Source organism: Harmonia axyridis, chromosome 4 (assembly GCF_914767665.1).
Source record: "Harmonia axyridis chromosome 4, icHarAxyr1.1, whole genome shotgun sequence".
NCBI classification, from domain to species: domain Eukaryota; kingdom Metazoa; phylum Arthropoda; class Insecta; order Coleoptera; family Coccinellidae; genus Harmonia; species Harmonia axyridis.
Genome location: NC_059504.1, coordinates 35,123,648 through 35,143,046, shown reverse-complemented (window position 1 = coordinate 35,143,046; position 19,399 = coordinate 35,123,648).

Below are 19,399 nucleotides of genomic sequence, written 5' to 3'. Positions count from 1 at the left end.
GGCAGATCGGATGTGTACAGGAGAAAGAGAATGGGCCCAAGAACCGATCCCTGCGGCACGCCTGACCCAACTGTTCTGTTGGATGAAGATAAAGCATCACCCACTTTCACACGAAATGTTCTGTTGGACAAAAAAGCTGAAATCCAGCTCAGGAGATTTCCACGAACGCCGAGATGATCCAACTTCGAAATGAGACGCCTGTGTGGAACCCGGTCAAAGGCTTTAGAAAAGTCAAGATACAAAACGTCCACCGGAATGCCGCGGTCGTACGACTCAGTCCAAGCAGACAGACCTGTTAGAAGATTAGTAAGAGTGGAGCGGCCAGGAATAAAACCGTGTTGCTCCCGCGGTATGATAGAGTGCTCCATAGCAAATTTGACAAGTTGGTCACAGATTATGCGTTCTAGAACTTTGGCGACTGATGAGACTAGACTTATTGGACGATAGTTCAGTGGTGAGAGCTTATCACCCTTCTTGAAAATTGGCGTAACCGTAGCAGACAGCCAGTCACATGGAAGACAAGAGTCTCGGAATGACTTGGAGAATATGGTGGATAAAGGCACCGCCATAGCCTTAGCACAATATTTAAGTAAACGTGAGGTAATACCATCACGTCCGGGAGAGGTATCAACTTTTAGTTCCAAGAGGTATTTCTCAACGGTTTCTTCATCAATCCAAACATGTGACATCCCAGGAATAGACCGTTCTGTTTGACAAGTCGGGATAGGTCCAGGTGGCTCTGAGGTGAAAGCTGAAGAGAAGACATCAGCGAGTACATCCGCCGACTCCACAGGATTCCCACACATGTTACCATCAAGCCTTCTAACAATCGGTGCCCCAACCTTAGAATTGAGGAAGGATCTTACGTATTTAAACATCCGTTTAGGGTTCCTGGACGAGACCAAATTATTCTCAAATGCTGCCTTGGATGACTTGATTTCCTTACTGACGAAGTTGGAAAGGTTACGATGATTTATGTAGTCCGAATCAGCTCTGGTTCTCAAGAATCTCTGCCAGAGAGATTTCTTTCTTCTCACCAGTGCCAAAATACGATCATCAATCCAGGGTCTCAAAGGATTAAATTTAACCTGTTTTGTATACGTATTGGATGCAATAGCAGTCTCAACAATTGAGAGAAAGGTAGACCATATAGCATTCATCTGATCGTCTGCAAGGATCAAGCTCCAGTTCTTCGATGACAGTTCCGCAGCAATGCCGTCATAGTTCACTTTCCTTATGGTTTTGAATTGTTTATTTTGGGAAGTGGGAGCCTGTAACTGGATTTCAGTGGCCAAAGTTAAATGGTCAGATTTTCCGAATGGTGCTAAATATTTGATCTCTGATACAGTGTCTGGGTCTGATGTGAAAAATAAATCTAATGTGGATGGATTTTGTCCGAGGCGATATCTGGTGGGGTTCTCCACCAACTGCTGAAGTGCTGAGTTAGAAACTATTTCTGCATAAGGAAAGGACGGGGAATTCACTGAAGGCAACTGAACTATGGGCCAGGTAATATCAGGGCAGTTGAAGTCTCCTGTAATCAACATGTTATTGTAATCTAAAGATGACTGCCGCATGAACTGAGCACAGCTCCAATCAGCAGAGCTGGGGCGAGGTCGGTAAATACAACCTACTAGCAAGGAAAAGCAAGGTTTAGTTATTTTTAGGAAAAGGTTGTCTATACCCGTCCAATTATGATGAATTACATCAACTCCAAAGGAAGAGGATATGTGTGAACTCACATAGATGCAAACACCCCGATAACCAAGGCAGTCCAAGTTATCGTCGCGAAAGAGCCCATAGCCAGGGATGTCAAATACTGAATTTGGTATGGAAGGTTGCAGCCAAGTTTCAGAAACAAACATCAAGACTGGCTTATGTAGTTGGACATAAGAGAGTAGTTCTGGAAATTTTGAAGAAAGTGATTGTATATTAGTATATAAAATGGGCCAGCTATTGAGAGGTGTTAGTTTTTTGAATCTTCATTCTTCCTTCCAGGTGGTAGTGATACAACAGTTGGAGTTCCCTTGATATATTTGATAGTAATATCAGTATCCCCCAAATCCTGTCTTCTCTTGAGCTCCTCGCGGGCAGCATTCAGCGTAGAAATCTGTGCTCTAGTTTTATCATCCTGTATTCTTATGTTGTGGTATTTCTGGTTGCCTTGTAGGGAAGTTTTGTTTCTCAGTATAGTTGAAGCTATTTCAGGGTTGGAAAAAGTAAGTTTGGTCCAGCGAGGTTTTCTTTTGTCCTTTGACTGAATTCTCATGGTATTTGTTAGATATCGACTTGAGTTGGCAGAAATAAGGTCAACAATTTCACCAACGACAGGCAGATCATTATTATCCTCTCTTTCGGGCAGATTGGTGATGATAAGATTGAAAGACTTCTTCACCCTATCCAAGATCTCAGGCAAATCGTCAGCCGGAACATCTTTTCGGTTAAGAGAAAGTGTTGACTCCACATTTTCTATCTTTTCAGCAATTGATGTTATGTTGTTAGAGAGGGACGTGTGAGCGTCCTGGAGACACGATATGTCCGACTTACATGCCTGAATAGAGGATTCGTGAGCCGCCAAAGTACCAGAATGTTCGTTCAATGTCGCCGTACAGATATCCAGCTTAGTGAAAAGATCATCTACTCGTTTTCCGACTCTCTCCAGACCAGCGTTCATAGCTCGCATCTGCTCCATGAGAGCATTGAAATGAACGATCGTAATAGGATCGTTTGTAGCGGAAACTGAGGGAGAAGATGGGGATGTTGATCGTGCATCAGTGGAAGTGGAACCGCTACGAAGCAAACGGCCGGAGGGGGTGCAAGAGGGACACACCCATTTGGCATTGGTCTCGCTCAAATACTCCTGATCTTTCTTCGCGACGTTGACACAAACGGGGTGAAAATTTCCCCTGCACTTATAACAGCTGATGGGAGAAGAACCGGCTGGAATCGGTTTAGTACATTTGGAGCAACTATTCGGCATTGTTTTTAATGTCTTAAAATATAGGTTCAAAGGAAAACAAAAACAACAAGCTTCACTTCCTTGGGCCCGTAAGGAAGACTCACACAGATCGGGAAGGCCACGGATGGGTAAAATAATTATGGGAGAAGGAGCCTTACGTTCATAGAACCGAGTGAAAAGAAAAAGGAAAATTAATATTCATTTGAAAAATCACCGGGAGTCTGAGCCACGGTGTTGCTGACGCCGCCACTGGAGGTGACTAGCGAGCGCTAAGCCGGTTTCGGGATGTTGCTTCTGGACAGCGGTATGGGTCAAGGTCACGCAGTCGAAGTAATGTAAATAAAACAAACTAAATCAGCCGAAAATCGAATTAATTTTCAAAACTAGAGTTCGGGTGTAACTAATTGATGAAATGTGAACAGACTACTCACTCTGTACAATATTTACAGTCTGAAAATGTTGGCTTTTTAGGCAATAATAATACAATATATTCGGAGCACCACAAGAACGTCTATATTTCACGAATGTTGAATATGAACAAGTAAGAGATCCTGAGACTTATTTTGATGGGAAAGATAGAAGGGAGAAAAGGAACAAGGAGGAAACAACATTCTGGGGTACGGGATATAAGAGTCTGGTGCGGCATCCGCAATGCGGAGGATATTTTTGCACTTGCTACAGAAAGACAACTTCAAATAGAATAAGGATGAAAGCTTACACGCTAGTAGCGTACAGCACTAGCACAAGAAGAAAGAAGATCAAAAAATTGAATCTTTTTCTTCTCAGTTTTGGGCGAAACCTAATTTTTGCATTAATTAATGTATGTTTCATATAAACACGATAAACCAAGAAAATAATAAAGGCAAAAACTAAAAATGAAACACGAATACAGGAATAATGTAGTCTCAAGTTTCCTGAATATAGAAGCAGCAAGTTCATCAGATATAGGTACGGAAATCCACTTAATGATTCAAATCGCTGAATGTATATGACCTTGATAATTAAAACACTGATTGTGATCCAAATTTGAGATCATTGAAGTAAATACAGTTTTACTCCAATCGAAGAGAACATTTTGACGTAAAGAAAGGAAAAAACTTCTAGAAACAATATTCATAGATTATAAAATATGACATATTGTACTCGTCTTCAACTACAGGCGTTGAATTAAAGCAATGTATTGTTTATCTAGTTCAATCTTTAAGAATAGTTGGTTAATTTTTTATCTAGAAAATATGAAATGTCTTAAATTGAACGTGTCGAATCGATTCCTTGCAAAACTCCTGAGAGGCAAAATAAATCGCAAATTGAACAACGTAATCCAGACAATTCCAAAATAAAACGACACAATAATCCAATACCGGACAGTTTCTCGTATAAAATCCAATTCACGATTCCATTCCGATACAATTAAACTTTTGAAATCCCCATAAATGCATAAATAATTCAACACTTTCTCTGGTCACGACTGGAATTGACTTGGTATCTATATCTGGACCCATTGTTGTTGGACGATGGCGTTTCTAAAACGAATTTTCATGTAAGCCTAGGTGGATACAGCTAATTGGAATTTTTAAGCCGACCAGATTCGTTCTATTCTATCATGTGATGGCAGGCGGAACAATAGGTGTATCTATTTCAATAGATTCATCTCTCCACCGGTTGTCAGGGCATGAAATCTCGCTTTTGTTTCAGTAAATTAAAAAACGAACCTTCGTCTATAATGTTATAATAATAACTGTTATTGAAGGCTCCTCTCAAGAAGGTATGGGTGGATTTTCGATTCTACGCTCTATTCTTCCTGGATTATGTCTGTTAGGCTATAAGAAATCGTCTTTGTTATCGCTGATTCATATTTATGTCTATTAGATATCTGTATTGAGACCATCTTGCACAAAAGATTCCGATCAGGTTTATGTAACGACTGAAGCAGTTTTCTGATATGACTTGAGGATTAATTTCTCAATGAATATAGATAGACTACCTGTTTGTTCGACTTATACAGAATGCTACTGATAGAAGAGGGATTTTGGAAAACATTTTGAATATTCAAGTTTCGAAGAAGAAAATGAATAAAGTAATAACATTTCAGGAGCATTTGCGCACTTATTCAATTCATTCAATTTTTCACGATATTTAGCATATGAGTTTTTGCTCCAATATATTATTTCATCAAGCCTGAACAAAAACTTCCTGGTCTATGACAAGTCATGAAAATATAAACATGATGCTTCAACGCAATATCAACAACAATTGGAACAATTTTCTGGGGCAATAAAAAAGCATATAAAGAGAATATATGCTTGAAAAGATTGTTCCTCTTTCGCTATATGCATTGTATTATCAGCACCAATTCATGGAAGAATGACAATCAACAGGGCCGTCGCTAGGGGTAGGCGGTCGTCTAGGTCGGCAAAATTCAAGGGCGGCATTTCAAGCTTGATCAACAAAAATCACATGTGTAGAAATTCAAAGTACCAAATGAGATTTAATTCAGTCAGCAACAACAGGAAGGAATACCGACAAATCTAATGCCCGCCACTCACGAAGCGTTTTTTCGAGCGTTTGGTAGCAAGCGACCAAGTAGCTTGCGTCGAAATGGTAGCTAGTCTGCCATCCCTTGCTGCCGTCGAAACCTGCCACTCGAGAGGTTGTTTTATTGAGTATCCGGGTAGGATTTCAGATGATCACAGACAGCTGGCAATTTATCAGGTGCCGTCGGAACTTCGTAGCGTACCAAATTTTTGTGCAAAATGAAAGAATTTTTGATAGGTCTCATCGAAATATTTAGGCAGACAACCTGTCGATGGAAAATGAAAAGTTCAGCATACGCAAACAGGAATATCAAAAATAAAGCCTATGGGGAACTAGTAGAATATTCCAAAGGAAAAAACAGAATGAAAGAGTAGATGTAAATTTCTACTTGGTCGATATCGTTTTCCATCGTTATTGACAAATCTTCCTCTACATTGAAATAAACATTCATTAATTTCTATTAAAATATACTCGTTTTATTTGATATCAAAATGACAGCTCTTTTTGGAAAACCCCTTCAGTATAACAACTGATATTTTAGCTAATTTCATTTCAAATTAGCTGATAACATTTATAGTTTCCGACATATTTTTTGATACGACTTTCGGATTTTTCATTCGATACGTAAACAGAAATTTACAGGCTAGGACAATCGAATTGGTAATAAAAAAAATTATTTTGAGTAATTTGGTTCGAACTTTCAAATCTCATTTTCTCAAATTACAGATATGAGTACACATTGTTGCAAAAAAAATTTCTTCGATTAGGCTTTCACATGAGTAAAAATACTGATTGACTAGAAACACTACCATCAAATGGGACATTTCATGGAAGAAAGATCTCTTCATAAAAAGAAACAAATTTTGGACATATGCCAGACAAAGTCTGAAAGTAAATATCCAAACCCTCTAATTGGATTATTATTTTCAATAATAATCCTTTGGTATCGGTTACAATTTTTTATTACTAATTCGATTGTCCTAGCCTGTAAATTTCTGTTTACGTATCGAATGAAAAATCTGAAAGTCGTATCAAAAAATATGTCGGAAACTATAAATGTTATCAGCTAATTTGAAATGAAATTAGCTAAAATATCAGTTGTTATACTGAAGGGGTTTTCCAAAAAGAGCTGTCATTTTGATATCAAATAAAACGAGTATATTTTAATAGAAATTAATGAATGTTTATTTCAATGTAGAGGAAGATTTGTCAATAACGATGGAAAACGATATCGACCAAGTAGAAATTTACATCTACTCTTTCATTCTGTTATTTTCCTTTGGAATATTCTACTAGTTCCCCATAGGCTTTATTTTTGATATTCCTGTTTGCGTATGCTGAACTTTTCATTTTCCATCGACAGGTTGTCTGCCTAAATATTTCGATGAAACCTATCAAAAATTCTTTCATTTTGCACAAGAATTTGGTACGCTACGAAGTTCCGACGGTACCTCATAAATTGCCAGCTGTCTGTGATCATCTGAAATCCTACCCGGCAGCGTTGCCAGGCGGACAAGCCGAAAATATCGTACCGCGTGTTCAAAATTATCGTACATTATCGTACATATTATCGTATCCCACTGATTTTTATCGTACACATTCGAAATAAAGGAAATTTTTGCGAGAATATGATAATTTGTGGACAAGGATGAATAAACAAGCAATATATCGAATAAGTAATATATTTTTTATTTAAACAAAACGGTAAATGAATAATTAATTAATTATTAGGCAAGATCAGACAACCTGCATTATCCTATTCACAGACTGTCGGTGACGGAAAAACATCCATCTTATAATTCTAATATGTACATAAGATTGTACAATGAACTTGCAAAAAATTAAAAAATTAACAATTGAACATTTGCTCCCATAACCACATATAAAATAATATGAATCTATATAATTGAATTGATTGGAAATACAGAGATATATCTTCGTAAAAATTCTCTATAAAATAAATGTCATCAAAAAAACGATTTTCTTATATGAAATGAATATATTCAAATCTGAAATATTCAGCCACACAAATTTGTCAATGAAATTCCAGTTACAACAATTGTTTTTCACTAAACAGAATACCAAATGAGAGATAATGGTAATTGATATATTTTCAACTGAATTTTGAACACCATCTGTTTTTAATGAGGACCCTTCGTCCCTCCGGAGTTCGGATATTCCATGATTCTTTGTATTTATTTTCAGCCGACAGTCACCAAAGAAGTTTTATGATTTTATTATGTTTAAGTAGGTTCGTTCTCCTAGATTCACGTAGAACCCCAATGAACAATGAATTGATTCATCGGAACATCCTTGAGTTTAGACATTCCCAACCGTCTCGGTTAGATTTTTTAAAACTACTAAAACTTATCAAATGATTTCTTCCTACTAAAAACTTCCTGAAAATGCAATAATCTACTGAAAAATTGGATATTTACTAAATCTGGTCATACTGAGTTTCATTATATTTTGAGTATCTATGGACACTTTAGCTCAAATGATAGGTACACTGAAATTATCGTACAAAACGCTATTATCGTACATGCGGTATCGTACATAGTATTGAGCAGCAAATTATCGTACAAAACGATAATTATCGTACGAACGGCAACCCTGCTACCCGGATACTCAATAAAACAACCTCTCGAGTGGCAGGTTTCGACGGCAGCAAGGAATGGCAGACTAGCTACCATTTCGACGCAAGCTACTTGGTCGCTTGCTACCAAACGCTCGAAAAAACGCTTCGTGAGTGGCGGGCATTATAGTGCTGTTGACGAGATATTGACGCTAAAAAAACACATGCACTCATCAGGCTTGTTGACGTTCCCTTTACGTTGCCGAATTTCATGGCCACTTGGGGTCATGGATTATTTTCTTTTCAATTCCCTAATGAGAATGTTGATTCCTCCGAATGGAATGCAAAATATAAGTAAACAATTCCTTTTCATCACTTCCAACTGATACTTCTGAAGAAATATAAGAAATTTCATTATTTCATACGACATTCCATTATTTTTTAATATTCTTCATTTTTTATATCAAATTAACAAGTGTTGGGCGTGGGTGCATTCGAATTAGATAATGGTTCATCCGCATCATCCGATTGCTTTATTTGATAATCTTCAACAAAAAAAAACATATATTCAAGCTTTTTCTAAAATCGAAACTGAGCTATGAAGGAGATGGGCGTCTTGATCGCATCATCAGAATCATAGAAAATTGAAGCAAAATATGGAAATATGAAAATATCCGAAGCTTTCAAGCGCTTCCTGAATATTCATATGTAGAGTTCTTGGTGCAAGAATGGACGAGAGCTCAAAAGCTTCCGACTTCAACTTAGTGCATTTTTCATATTTTCTGCATCAATAACTTTTTAGCTTAATGACCATAGTAAAAGGCAGCTTTGTGCTCTTTTTTCCAAAGTTACCGTGTTGAAAGCTGGGGAGAAAAATAATTAGGTTATAATATAATAAGTAGGGCCTTACTCACTTTCAAAATTTACAGATTTTTAAAATGAACGTGTCTTCTTTTCACTGGACTTTTTGCATCTTATCATTTTTTAGAACTTTCGAAACAAATCATTCCATTCTCCGAAAGATGTGGACACACTGTACAGGGTATAGGCAAATTTCGATGTTTTAGCACTACAACTTTTAAACCAGAGGAGATACACAAATTGTGATTCCCCTTTCTCGTTCTCTTTTTCAGAGAAACTAATAAGAGTAGTATTTATTTTGGCCACCTCCTTTTGTTTTCGAGTTAAAAGCGAAGATTGTAAAAATAGGGATATCACTAATACTGATGATTAAGCTCTTAAATTGAAACTATAGGTATTATAGTCACTTTTTTACGTAGAATCCAGTTGCGTGTTGGTCTTTTCAGCAGGATTTTTAACTACAAAGCTATGAACCAAAGGTCCAAAGATATGTTTTTTCAATGCACACGGTAGACTGCCGGACTTACAAACATAATGGAATTGTTACAATATATGTTATTCAAAGCCTCATTGTTCCTTGACTGCAATTTTTGTCCTTTTGTATGTCAAAACTTTTCGACAACATTATCAATATCAATCCTACACATTTTTCTGGTGAAAATACCTTCGATTTATTTTCCTTCAATAAAGAAATGAGAAATGTAGCTTGGATGATCTTATTTTGTTTGTTTTGAATATTATAGGTATATGCTTTCATAAATTTTTTGAGAAAAACCTTATTGTTATTATTTAGGCTAGAATTCTTCATTAGTGAGTCAAAACCAAATATATAAGACAGCTCTTGGCTCAAAATTTAAAAATTATATACATTCAATCAAAATGCTGCTATTGTTCCTGCTGAAATTTTTTTTTCTGCAAGCAAATCTTCATAATACAGATTCTTTTCTTAAAGTTTGGTTTCTCGAGTAGATTATTTCTCAAGTGTAGGTATGTGCTTTATCTAAAATCTATAAACTTCTTTAAATTCTGTTTTGTTGAAAAAACCGATTTAAAAACATTTGTGCAATAGAATCTTTTGATGAGTCATTTTCTTGAATGTATTTGGCAAACTAAAATCGTTAGATCTGATTATGTTCATAAACTTTCAATTTCAAATTCAGATACTTCTCAGTTTCATCATCTCACCTTTATTCTCATCGTATTCAACTCTAATTACAATTTCATAAACAAATCTGATCGAATTTCCTAAGTGTAACGATAAAATCCCATAAGTTCCTAGCAATTAGCGGTTATATCGATCATTTAAAAAAATAAAACGTGAATATTGAATAATTATTACTTAACAGCTAATCAAATCGAACTTCAGAGAAGCAATTACTGCATGTATTCATAAATTAAAGATCATTCAGATCATGTCCGAAGATAGGTATTCAAAAATCAATAACTCATGTCCAAGAGAACAAAAATCCGTGTAGTCCTGCTACTAACTACCTGGACCGACATAAATATGTCAGAGACATGTGCGTTAATGCGTTGAGAAGTATCTCAACGCCTTGGCGAGTCCGCTTTCGAAATTTTCATCAATCACATCCGAAGATTTTATCGGACGTAGACACCCGTCAATTAAATACGAAATCCTAGATGTAACCTTATCACATTTTCTATTAAAATTTTAATAAAAATGCTAATATTTCTATTACTGTTCTTACGCACATCTGTAACTGGTGCGCAGCATAGATCCCTTGGAGATAGTTACGATGCGGTAGCAGAGGAACCCATAAATATTACGGAGTGATTATTACTCTAGATATATCGAATCTGATTTCGCATAAATCAAATAGAAATGAAATCAACACTTGCGAAATTATTGTTGTGAAGTGAACGCTTCAATAGTTTCAACGATTACGCATTAGGAGGCTGTTTATTAGGTATCGCATGGAATTCAGCGATTCGTTATGTTTGTCTGCAAGATGTACAGCACTGCTCCTTATGGATCGATGCTGCGACGAAGAAGTTCATCGGCGTGGTCAACATCTTGATGGCCTGTCATGAGACTATATCTCCGATAATGAGCTAAGGATTCGGGATCGTTCGATTTTTATAGAGCAACGGTAAAACACACCGTTATACGATTTATTAGCATGATAGGGATATGCTCTGCGCTGCGCATGGACTATGTGCAAGCGCATTACTCAAAAATTCTTTTTCTACTCCTTCTACAAACAGAAACAAATTTCGTACATCTCATCAACTACGAAGCTGCCTATTTAAGCACGGTGCAACGTAAAACTGTGCGATTTACTTTACCGTAATCACAAAGCACGATCAGGGACCAATAGGGTAGCATCTGTAAAGTAAATCACACGGCGAATAACCAATAAGATAAAACCACAGTTGCCACAGAAACGAATTAATAACAGTCTGCGTAGCCGATAACCTTTTGACGTTTATTACCTAATTGTATTGCTGGGGTCGGTGTGCATGGGGATCTCCTTAGATGGTTCTCTTCCTATATTTATAAACGAACGCAGCTAGTTAGTGTCAGAGGTTTCAGGTCGGCCCCTTTTGTCGTTACATCTGGGGTACCTCAGGGATCTCATTTGGGACCCATTCTATTTTTAATATTCCTTAACGATATAGGAAGCTGTTTTAGATTTGTACACCTCCTCCTTTACGCAGATGATTTGAAGATGTTCAAAGAGATAAGATCGGTAAGAGACTGTGTAGAGGTTCAGAAAGATCTTGATGCGTTCTCAGATTATTGTAGACGAAATGAATTAGATCTGCATGTAAATAAATGTTCATGCATGTCATTCTCTAGAAGCCGTACAAATATTGGGTTTCAGTATCGATTGGTTGGTTGTGAGGTGAAGAAGAAGGATCAGATTAGAGATTTGGGGGTGATTTTCGACTCAAAACTGTCATTCGGTGCTCACATCGATACTCTCATTGCTTCTGCCGGTAGGTCTTTGGGTTTCCTTTGCAGGATTTGTAGGGATTTTAACAACGAGTCAGCTATGAAAGCAATATACATATTTTACTTTTATTCACAGCAGAATCAATTTTGCCAGTATTATATGAAATCCTTATTATACTGTGCATAAGCAAAGGTTGGAGAGATTGCAAAATAGATTTATTAGATTCTTACATTACAAAATGACTGGTATTTACATCACTACAGGTATAAACCAAATAAGATCTCATTATCATATTGAACTATTAGAGCACCGAAGGATAAAATCGGATCTGATTTTCCTCTTCAAGACCGTGAATAACTTTTATGATTCACCCGACTTGATTTCCATGATACTTTATCACGTTCCTACTAGAACATTTAGGAATAAAAAATTACTTGTTCACAGTAGATTCAATACGAATCTTGGCAGGAATTCGCCTATCGTCCATTAATCACGTGAGGCTTGAAAGGGGGGGGAGGGGTTTGATAAAAATCACGAAAATATCACAAGGGGGAGGGGGGGTGTAGTAAGATATCACGTGTATTTATTTTTTCGTCAAACGCGCGATTTTTAAACAAATATTAAGCGGCACGGCGCGGCGTGTAGTGACCTTGACTACATTAAATATATTCATGTACTAGTACAATACATGTTTTTCCTATGATTACACTTTTCGTTTATTATTATTGTTATGGCAATCAAAAAAAACTTGCAACCTGGTGTAGACATTTTTATTATGGTCCTTAATTTCAGAAGAAAGATTATAGTTTATACCTGTATTTAAATTGAGTTAATATTCAGAAAATTTTAAGATTCGTTGTAGGTACTAAAAATACACGTGATGTTGAGAAGGGGGAGGGGGGTGGTCTTAAACCTCACTACGTATCACCAATGGGGGAGGGGGGTTTAAAAAATGCTAAAAAAAGATCACGTGATTAATGGACAACCCCTTAGGGGTTTGAAGAAAACCCTTGATTTTCCTCCAAAAATTGCTTTAGTAAGGAAGATTTCCGAAAAATATTGTTGTTGTTTTCAACCACTAATAATAAAGTTATGGTATCGAAACTATTTGTGTGAGCAACATCTACTTAGTGCGCAGTCCTTCGCATACATTCACAGACACCCTGTATAATCTACTATAGTCTCTCTGGAAAGGTTTTCGGGGAAGCAATGTTTAGGACATTTATTACAGAAATCAGTTGACACATCACATTTATTACAATCCCTCAAAAGTTGATCCCTGAATCTGAAAATATATTGACAAAATCATTCCTTATAAGAACTATGTGACAATCATAAATTTTCAAAAAAATTTAATGTTGCAATTAATTACAATATTGTTAGTCGTCAAGTTGTAGCTGGAAAGCTTCAGCATTATAATTTTTGTCAAAATTATATGACACATTCATATTTACTAGCATGCCATAATATCATTTAACTTCAAACTTAATTGAATAATTTGATATACCTCTGCACATGATGTTTGAAACAAATTGTTAATTAATGGGGAAAACATGTAATTAGCGTCAGTCAGGAAACCATTCGATATTAGGTAAAAATTAACATTGATGTGCATGAAATGTCGATGGAACACAGTTATACATTTTTTCCAACTCATACAAGCTCTAAGCTTCTGGTACAGAAGCCTAGCTAGGAGAGCCTGTTTACAAGATATTGATTTTTGAAAAAATACATATATTGAACATTTTCCAAGAATTTGAGGAGATTTATCCTGTCTTCTGTTCCACTGAAGTCAGTTCATGCTGTCATTGTCTCCTCTTTGTCAGCCAATATATCGAGGAGTAATAGTATATTGTGCAACAAGTGGGGAAAGTCCAACTTTTCTCGCGAGTGTGGAAGTTTGTGCCAACACACGAGCGAGAAAAGGACTCTCTCTACATGTTGCACACTATACTTTTCCACAAATTTCAATTATTCAAGTAATGGACTTGATTCAAATCGAAATGGCCTCCGTTGACAGTATGTGCTAATTTATTGCGTTTCCAAAGACACGACTCAAAAGCCCAATTTCATTGGTCTACCAAGCGAGGTGTGGAAAAAGTGCGGTGAGAAATAATATTTCCCACAGTATGAGCAATACATAGTTTTGCAATTGAGTAAGCTATGCAGAATACGCTACTTTTCAAAGCAGTTGGAGGAAAATGATCTTTTTATCACTGCAGTTATTATGGACTTGCCCTTCAATTCGTGTTAATTATAATTCTGGAGATATTTATTTTTATTATTATTTTTTATTTGAAGTGTTTATCCAATTCATATTTTATCGACGCTTCGGAGATTGCTAATATATTGGCCTAATGTTGTCACATATCATTGTATTTTCCTTCTTATGAAAATATTTGATTCAGACGATCTTGAGTTATCAGGTATTTCAATAAGACAAAACAAAATTTATCGTAAAAGCATTAATTTTCCATGAGAATAGTTTCCGGAATTTACGTATCACGTCATATATTTAACTGCATTTCCGTGTTGGTTTATTTGATTCACTCTTCCTGTAATTGAATTGGTGGTTTCCGAATTCAATATTTATACTTTTAATGAGTAATATGTCTAACCGCAGTTTCCCATCTTTCAGGAAATTAGTTCCGGTGATGCAGTTCCTGTTGTTGTAGGAGTTAATTCTATTTTCGTGAATATTACTACATAATATACAGGGTGTCCCATAAGTGGCACGTCACAGTGACAGCGGAGGTAGGTCAGCTAAAGAGGGACCTAACCAGCCTAACATGACTCCAGTAAAAGTTGCATGGTTTTCGAGTTATTACCAAATTACGTTTTTTAGTGAATTTTCACCTTTTTTAACATTGTCAGGGTCAGAATTCTGCTGGAAAGCTCTCGAAGCTTATTTTTTTTTGTTGTAATGGAATCTTAAATAGTTATTTAAGATGACATGAGTATGATTCTGTCAAAAAGTTATGTGGATTTCCGTAAATTAATGTATAAATCTTGATTTCAATTGCTAGCAAAACGAGAACTTCGACTTTGGACACCTGCTGTGAAAAAAAAATCCTTGAAACAAAACGAGCAAGTAACATCAAAAATTGGGCATTTTAGACAGATTTAGAAATGGTACAATACACGAATCTTATGCCCATAAAACTAGGTATTTTCATCATTTTACCGATGCCCTACTTAACTAAGTTGAAACTAGGAACCCCGCTATCAGGTAATTTTGCCGCTTGCTTTGACATTACATTTGATACCGGGCTTTGTTATTATTTGTTAAAGTCACAATAGGGAAAAAGATGGATTAGGGGAAGCGAAAAAGGAATATTATTGAAAAAAAGGTAAATTAATTAAAAACAGACTTAACTTTCGATTATTTATTTAATTCTTAAATCTAACTTACAGTAAATGTTCAAACTGTTTCCCTCGGACTCTAATGCATAAATGACACCGGATTTTTTTTATTGGGGATGTTTAAAGGACAAAGTGTATGCAAAACCAATAAGAAGCGAGGAAGAATTGCGTGAACGCGTATTCGACGCAGCCCGGACCATATCGGAAATTAGTTTAAGAAAATTGAATCGTAATTTTATAAAACGGTGTCATTTATGCATTAGAGTCCGAGGGAAACAGTTTGAACATTTACTGTAAGTTAGATTTAAGAATTAAATAAACAATCGAAAGTTAAGTCTGTTTTCAATTAATTTCCCTTTTTTTGCAATAATATTCCTTTTTCGCTTCCCCTAATCCATCTTTTTCCCTATTGTGACTTTAACAAATAATAACAAAGCCCGGTATCAAATGTAATGTCAAAGCAAGCGGCAAAATTACCTGATAGCGGGGTTCCTAGTTTCAACTTAGTTAAGTAGGGCATCGGTAAAATGATGAAAATACCTAGTTTTATGGGCATAAGATTCGTGTATTGTACCATTTCTAAATCTGTCTAAAATGCCCAATTTTTTGATGTTACTTGCTCGTTTTGTTTCAAGGATTTTTTTTTCACAGCAGGTGTCCAAAGTCGAAGTTCTCGTTTTGCTAGCAATTGAAATCAAGATTTATCCATTAATTTACGGAAATCCACATAACTTTTTGACAGAATCATACTCATGTCATCTTAAATAACTATTTAAGATTCCATTACAACAAAAAAAATAAGCTTCGAGAGCTTTCCAGCAGAATTCTGACCCTGACAATGTTAAAAAAGGTGAAAATTCACTAAAAAACGTAATTTGGTAATAACTCGAAAACCATGCAACTTTTACTGGGGTCATGTTAGGCTGGTTAGGTCCCTCTTTAGCTGACCTACCTCCGGTGTCACTGTGACGTGCCACTTATGGAACACCCTGTATAGTCATTTTGATTTATTGAATGACGATAAATGGTTGCGAAAAATGTATTGGAATTCTAATTTAATTTTGTGCGATGTAATGTTAGTTTGGACTTCCATTCAAGACTTTATCAGATATCAGACAACATTTGTTTCTATCAATAGAAAAAAAACAAAACTATTTTTAAATCTCATAACCATATGAAACTTATCGAGACGTTCTAAGGTTTTGACATATCTTCGTTTATTTTTTCTACAGATCTCTGAAGGCTCCCGTCAAAGAATCTCAAAAATACGATAAAAAATTGGATAATTAAAAAATGTATTTGTGAGAAAGTATCCAAACATTGTTAAGTAGGATTGATTTCAATTTATAGGAAATTAATTAAAAGCTTCAGGACTGAAGATGAATACAAAAAAAAAAAAAGATCAGAAGATGATGTTTCAACGATACCTCGAATCCTATCCATGTACCTACTCTCATATTTTTAGTGGTAGAGACATCACCTTCAGCCTTTCTTTCTAGAAGAACAAATCTTTAAAAAGTTTTCCCCAATTCTCATAATATCTTTCTCGCCATTATTTATAAAATGATTCGAACATTTAGATATATCTGCAAATATATAAATGACATCTATTTTACTTGATCTATTATTATTACTATTCACTGAATCAGAATCGTTGCGGCTCTGTTAGCTTTCGAGGAACTGCGACAAATTTGATCTTTTTTTCATAACCCTACCTATTCCTACAAACCCAGGGAGGCCGTCGATAGGGTTAACACAATTGACGACTTCCTTAGGAGCCTTGTCTACCACTTAGTGAGTTTCCAGAACTAACTTTCCCATGTGAGCGGTGCTAAGGCCAGTCAGCCCCGGACATTTGCACTACTTCGTTTCCACAGAGCCTGCAGACTTACCCATGAGGTACAAAAGGTATTTGCACCGACAGTGTCCTGTCAGTAGTCCTACCATTACCCGAAGCTCAGCCCGTGGTAGATTCAGAAGCTTCCTGGTATAGGTTGGTGGAAACACCACAAATTTCTTTGCCATAGCAAGACCCGGAGTGTTTCTCCAGATAAGGGCGTAGAAATGGGAGGGGGATACTGGCGATTGGATATTGCTCTCCCATTCGTGCTCAAATTTGATTAATGTTTAGTGAGTTTTCTGTCCATTCTCTGGATATTGTCCTCTTGAAGAATGTTTTGAACCCTTCGTGTGTGGTGTGGTGGGGCGTTTTTATCCTGATAAATGAAATTATCCCCGAATTCGTTGCGCAGAGAAACATTGATTGGTTAAAAGATGTTTTTGCGTAAATAGCACCAGTCATTGTTCGTTCAACGATAATAAGAGGGGTACGGCGTCAGAACATTATACCCCTCTCAGCACATTATTGATACGCCTTGAAATGACATAAATTCCCGGTCGAAATTGAATCGCTCTAGTCTGCCTGGACCTCTCCAAACCCTTTCTCGTCGAATATCACTTTGTAAACCGAATCGTAACTCGTCCCTAAAAAGTACTTTGTGCCATTGTGGTAAAAGCCAGTCTTGGTGGTATTCTGCCCATTGCCGATGGGTAGCTCTAAGTTCAGGTGATAGCCGAGATACTCTTAAAGGTCTTCTTGCTCTCAAATTTGAGGAATGCAAACGTCTCCTTATGGTACTGGTTGGGACTACCTGTGTATAGGTCCTCCAAAAATTAATTCGAAAGGCTGTTACCGATACCGAACGATACCATTGAGTAAAATTTGCTATGGTCTTCCCTTGCTGATGTTACTCTGGGTCAACCAGGCACCGGTCTCCTGGCAACGCTGCCGGTTTCCAGGAAAAGGGCCACTATACGCCATACTAAAGTCCTTGGAATATTTAAACATTGCGCAATCTGATGGTTCGACAAAGCTTCTTGAGGTAGGTCTATTTTTCTTGTCCGGTCAAATTGAGAAGTTGAATGTCCGGCATTTTCCACGGAATATTCTCAAAATTACAACTGTCGTTATTCGTTGAGAAATGATTAATTTCGAATACACCAGTATTCTCCCGAAGGAAAAACTTTTTTGCTGGTTTATTGATATCAAAATGAAACCTCTTATTGGCAAATCTCCTATATCACTGCTTCTAAAGTAAATAACCCTCTCTGCCGGTTAGATCCTTGATTGCATCTTATTCCAGGCATCATTCGAGAGCTTCTCATCCTTCCAGCCTTTCGGCACGTTTCACGAGCAATTCCATTGCCTTTCCACATTCCAGTCGCGTCAATCATGCATCCACAGAGCCGCAAAATAAAATGCAGTTTGGCCCACAGTCGGCCAACAATGAGGAAGCGATTCGCTTCTGTTACCGGGTAACTTCCATAAATCGAAAAGTTCCGAGTCGTCGCCAGACAGCCAATTGAACTGGAGAATGATGGAAGTGCGTGGTCAAACTGAGAAATTGGATGGCCTGCCATTTTCCAAGGAATATTCATTATTCCCAATATTACAATTCTCGTTATTCGCTGAGAAATGATTAACTTAGAATATACCAGTATTATCCCGAACAAGAGACTTTTTTGCTGTTTTATTGTTTGCATTCAAGTGACAAGATAGTGAAGATTCCACACATAAAAAATTGTCATCTTACATTCAACAAGTTGAGAGTTGATGGGAGGGGCAAGAGTTTTGACGATGTATGTATAATATAATGAATATAATGAAATATATACTCTTCTTTGCAATATCAAAATGAAACCTCTTATTAGCAAACTTCCTCTGTCATTGCTTTCGAAGTAAATAACCCTGTCTGCCGATTAGATCCTTGATCGCATCTTATTCCAGGCATCATTCGAGAGCTTCCCATCATTCCAGCCTTTCGGCACGTCTCACGAGCAATTCCATTGCCTTTCCACATTCCAGTCGCGTCAATCGTGCATCCACAGAGCCGCAAAATAAAATGCAGTTTGTCCCACACTCGGCTAACAATGAGGAAGCGATTCGCCTCTGTTACCGGGTAACTTCCATAAATCGAAAAGTTCCGAGTCGTCGCCAGACAACCAATTGAACTGGAGAATGAAGAAAATGCGCGGTCAAACTGAGAAATTGGATGGCTCGCCATCGAATACATCAGTATTCTTCCGAACAAGACACTTTTTGCTGGTTTATTGTTTCCATCTAAGTGATAAGAAAGTGAAGATTCCACACATAAAAAATTGTGATGTTACATTCAACAAGTTGAGAGT